The sequence below is a fragment of the Dendrobates tinctorius genome, unplaced genomic scaffold (genome assembly GCF_039654945.1).
Source record: "Dendrobates tinctorius isolate UK_male_01 unplaced genomic scaffold, ASM3965494v1 ptg000564l, whole genome shotgun sequence".
NCBI lineage: Eukaryota > Metazoa > Chordata > Amphibia > Anura > Dendrobatidae > Dendrobates > Dendrobates tinctorius.
In genome coordinates this window covers 80,001-85,000 of record NW_027362222.1, presented here as the reverse complement: position 1 = coordinate 85,000, position 5,000 = coordinate 80,001, and positions in this window count along the sequence as shown.

Sequence of the window (5,000 nt, the reverse complement as noted above, 5' to 3'; positions counted from 1 at the left end):
TGTGCAAAAATCGAATTTTCCCTTCTCCCACCGCTCTGGGGCGTCAATATGAAGTGGGGACCCGAGGGAGAGTGCCTCCCATGAGGGTAGAATGTGTGACTTTTGGGGGGAAAGTCGAATTATGGAGCAAAAACCATTTTTGGGGACTTAGAAAAAATTCCGAGATGTGTCAGACTTCCAGGAAGGGGGCGCCTCGGGAGGTGTACCTAGGAGGCTTCCAGGGGCCTGGGTACACTTTTCAGAAAGTACCGTTGGGACTTAGAAAAATTTTCAAGATTTTTGGACTTAGAGCGATTTTTGGATTTTTGTGCAAAAATCGAATTTTCCCTTCTCCCACCGCTCTGGGGCGTCAATATGAAGTGGGGACCCGAGGGAGAGTGCCTCCCATGAGGGTAGAATGTGTGACTTTTGGGGGGAAAGTCGAATTATGGAGCAAAAACCATTTTTGGGGACTTAGAAAAAATTCCGAGATGTGTCAGACTTCCAGGAAGGGGGCGCCTCGGGAGGTGTACCTAGGAGGCTTCCAGGGGCCTGGGTACACTTTTCAGAAAGTACCGTTGGGACTTAGAAAAATTTTCAAGATTTTTGGACTTAGAGCGATTTTTGGATTTTTGTGCAAATATCGAATTTTCCCTTCTCCCACCGCTCTGGGGCGTCAATATGAAGTGGGGACCCGAGGGAGAGTGCCTCCCATGAGGGTAGAATGTGTGACTTTTGGGGGGAAAGTCGAATTATGGAGCAAAAACCATTTTTGGGGACTTAGAAAAAATTCCGAGATGTGTCAGACTTCCAGGAAGGGGGCGCCTCGGGAGGTGTACCTAGGAGGCTTCCAGGGGCCTGGGTACACTTTTCAGAAAGTACCGTTGGGACTTAGAAAAATTTTCAAGATTTTTGGACTTAGAGCGATTTTTGGATTTTTGTGCAAAAATCGAATTTTCCCTTCTCCCACCGCTCTGGGGCGTCAATATGAAGTGGGGACCCGAGGGAGAGTGCCTCCCATGAGGGTAGAATGTGTGACTTTTGGGGGGAAAGTCGAATTATGGAGCAAAAACCATTTTTGGGGACTTAGAAAAAATTCCGAGATGTGTCAGACTTCCAGGAAGGGGGCGCCTCGGGAGGTGTACCTAGGAGGCTTCCAGGGGCCTGGGTACACTTTTCAGAAAGTACCGTTGGGACTTAGAAAAATTTTCAAGATTTTTGGACTTAGAGCGATTTTTGGATTTTTGTGCAAAAATCGAATTTTCCCTTCTCCCACCGCTCTGGGGCGTCAATATGAAGTGGGGACCCGAGGGAGAGTGCCTCCCATGAGGGTAGAATGTGTGACTTTTGGGGGGAAAGTCGAATTATGGAGCAAAAACCATTTTTTGGGACTTAGAAAAATTTCGAGATGTGACAGACTTCCAGGAAGGGGGCGCCTCGGGAGGTGTACCTAGGAGGCTTCCAGGGGCCTGGGTACACTTTTCAGAAAGTACCGTTGGGACTTAGAAAAATTTTCAGGATTTTTGGACTTAGAGCGATTTTTGGATTTTTGATCAAAAATCGAATTTCCCCTTCTCCCACCGCTCTGGGGCGTCAATATGATGTGGGGACCCGAGGGAGAGTGCCTCCCATGAGGGTAGAATGTGTGGCTTTTGGGGGGAAAGTCGAATTATGGAGCAAAAACCAGTTTTTGGGACTTAGAAAAATTTCGAGATGTGTCAGACTTCCAGGAAGGGGGGAGTCTCAGGAGGTGTACCTAGGAGGCTTCCAGGGGCCTGGGTACACTTTTCAGAAAGTACCGTTGGGACTTAGAAAAATTTTCAGGATTTTTGGACTTAGAGCGATTTTTGGATTTTTGTGCAAAAATCAGATTTCCCCTTCTCCCACCGCTCTGGGGCGTCAATATGATGTGGGGACCCGAGGGAGAGTGCCTCCCATGAGGGTAGAATGTGTGGTTTTTTGGGGGAAAGTCGAATTATGGAAGAAATTGAGTTTTGAGGACAAAAAAGTGTTTTGAGGACAAAAAAGTTTCTTGAGGACAAAAAAGTTTCTCGAGGACAAAAAAGTGTTTTGAGGACAAAAAAGTTTCTTGAGGACAAAAAAGTGTTTTGCGAACAAAAAATGGAATTTTGTGATTTTGTGTAAAAATAAGTAAATTCCCCTACTTCCACCACAGGGGGGCTTCAGTATGTTGTAGGGCCCCCAGGGAGGGTCCCCCAACTGGGTTTAAAGTTTGTGGATCCTGGGCAGAAAGTTGAATTTTGGATGAAAAACCGAATTTTGGGACTTAGAAAAATTTCGAGCTGAGCAGTGACAGACTTCCAGGCAGGGGAGCCTCTCTGGAGGTGTACCGAAAACAGTTCCAGGAGCTGAGGTCATTTTCGAACATTTTTTGTTCGCTCAAATTTTTTTTGTTTTTGAGCTCTAAAAAGCTGTTATTATCAATTGGCTCAAAAATTTCAAGTGTCATGAGCTAGTACATGTTGGAGGAATACGTTTTAGGCAAAAAATTGCAAAAAAAAAAATCCAAGTGAAAAAGAACCGGAATGGGGAATTTCTGACTGCTGTAGCAGCCGCACAGTTCCAGGAGGTCGGATACATTTCCGACTTTGTCCCGCTCATTGAAGTACATTGTCCCGCAATGCAAATACATAGTAATGCGCACCTGCGGGAGAATATAGGAGAGAGTGGGCTCTCTCTACCCCGATGTATGGCGGTTGTTCCTATGGTTCTCTGGCTCGGGTAGGCGACTTAGAAGGTGGTCCCTCTTGTCGTGGAAGTTGCAAAATACGGCCGAGACTGAACTTCCACGGCTCCAGGAGGGACTTTTGCTGGTCGTGCGTCCCAAGTGAGAGAGGCGATCCTGGGGTACCTGAGCCTGACCAGACCCTCCCTCGGTGGTCCCTGGTCTTCTGAAGGGTGATGGCATTCAGGGGGGCAAATCTGGAGTCCGTGGCCGAGTTTGGGCTCTAGAAGGCGGACGCCCCTTCTGACCATGTCCCCTCAGAGCCGGCTGGATGGTTCATGGTCCGCGGCTTTGTCTGGCGGTCTGTGCCCAAGCCGGAGAAGCTGTCCTGGGGTACGTGAGCTTTGACCAGACCCTCCCTCGGCGGTCCCTGGTTCTCTGGAGGTGATGGCTGTCAGGGGGGCAAATCTGGAGTCCTCGTGGGAAGGAGGGCTCTTGAAGGCGGACGCCCCCTCTGACTATGTCCCCTCAGAGCAGGCTGGATGGTTCATGGTCCGCGGCTTTGTCTGGCGGTCCATGCCCAAGCCGGAGAAGCTATCCTGGGTACCTGAGCTTCGACCAGACCCTCCCTCGGTGGTCCCTGGTTCTCTGGAGGCGATGGCTGTTGTCAGGGGGGGGGGGGCAAATCTGGAGTCCTCGTGGGAAGGAGGGCTCTGGAAGGCGGACGCCCCCTCTGACTATGTCCCCTCAGAGCATGCTCGATGGTTCTCAGTCCCTGGCTTTGGCTTTTTGGCCATCCTGGGGTACATTCTTGCCAAAAAAAAAAACGACTAAGTGAAAAAGAACCGGAATGAGGAATTTTCTAGGTGCCGCATCCGCCCTACAGTGACTTGAGGCCGGGTACAGTTCCGACTTCGTCCCCTTAAAGTGGGGACGTTGTCCCGCAATGCAAATACATAGGAATGCGCACCTCTGGCAGAATGTACTTGAGAGAGTGTCGTCTCTCTACCCCGATAGAAAGCAGTTGTTTCTCTGGTTCCCCGACTTGGGTAGGCGACTTGGCATGTGGTCCCTCTCGTCTGGAAGTTGCGCACTCCGGCTGAGACCGAACTTCCACAGCTCCGAGAGGGACTTTTGCCGATCGTGCATCCCAAGCGAGAGAGGCAATGCTGGGGTACCCAAGCCTGACCAGACCCTCCCTCGGCGGTCCCTGGTTCTCTGGAGGTGATGGCTTTCGGGGGGCAAATCCGGAGTCCTCGTCCGAAAGGGGGGGCTCCGGAAGGCGGACGCCCCTCTCGTCCATGTCCTCTCAGAGCGGTCTTATCCTCCGATCGATCTGGCACGGCGCTCCCGGGTGGGGAGGTGGTGCTGCTCGCTCGACCCGGGCTTTGGAGCTCGCGTCGGTTTACGGTGAGCGGTGTCCTTCCTCCTGTACCCCCGGGCTTCCACCACCTATCTTTGGGCGCGCACGCCGGCCGTCACCTCCCGTTCGAGGACGGAGGCGGCCGAGCTGTGGGAAGTTTGAATCGCACCGAACGATGAACAGTGGTCTGACGACCCACGCGGGCGAACGGCGGGGCGCCCACCCACCCCGGCGTGGGGGCCAGCCGTCCGAATCGCTCCCCGCGTGGGGAAGCACAGTGTTAGCAAGGGCGGCCCTTTTCGAAGTTCCAGATGCGCAGCCCTGCCCGCGGAGGTCCGTGCCACGCATCGCCCGAAGGGCGGCCTCCGCGGCGGGCACCAGCGAGAGCGGCGGCGGTGGGTGGCGTTTCCACGCCGCTGCCGAGCTCCGCGCCACTAGTCTTTCCCGAGCCCCTACGTTAGTGGGGGGGATGACAGAGCTGTGGAGGCAGGCGAGGGGGGGTTCTCACTGCGCGGTGTGCCCCCACCCGACTCGCCATCGCCTTCCGCTCCTCGTACGTCGTCCTCCGAGGCGGCTCGGAAGGGAGAGGGAGAGCGAGAGAGCGAACGCCCCCCGAGCGAGGGGAAGATGGAGAAGGGAGCGATTTGAATGGGGCGAGAGGTGAAGGGAGTACGGCAGAACGCTGCCCTGCGCACCCCCCCGTGTTCCCGCCAGGCGGGGGAACAGCCCTGGGAGGAAAAGCCGCTCGGGCATCCCTTTGAGGACGGGCAAGAGCCGGGTGTAGGGACTACGCTGGAGGGCGACGCCGATACGGCCAGGCCGACTACGCCCCGCGCGACCTCTGCGTCGCTGGGGCTTGTGCCGGAGCCGCGGCGGACCCCGACGGCCAAACCCCCTCTCCCAATCCTCGCGCCTGTCCGCTGGTCGGTCGAGGACCCCCCGCGATTGAGGCAGGTCTAAGCCAGACGGTGG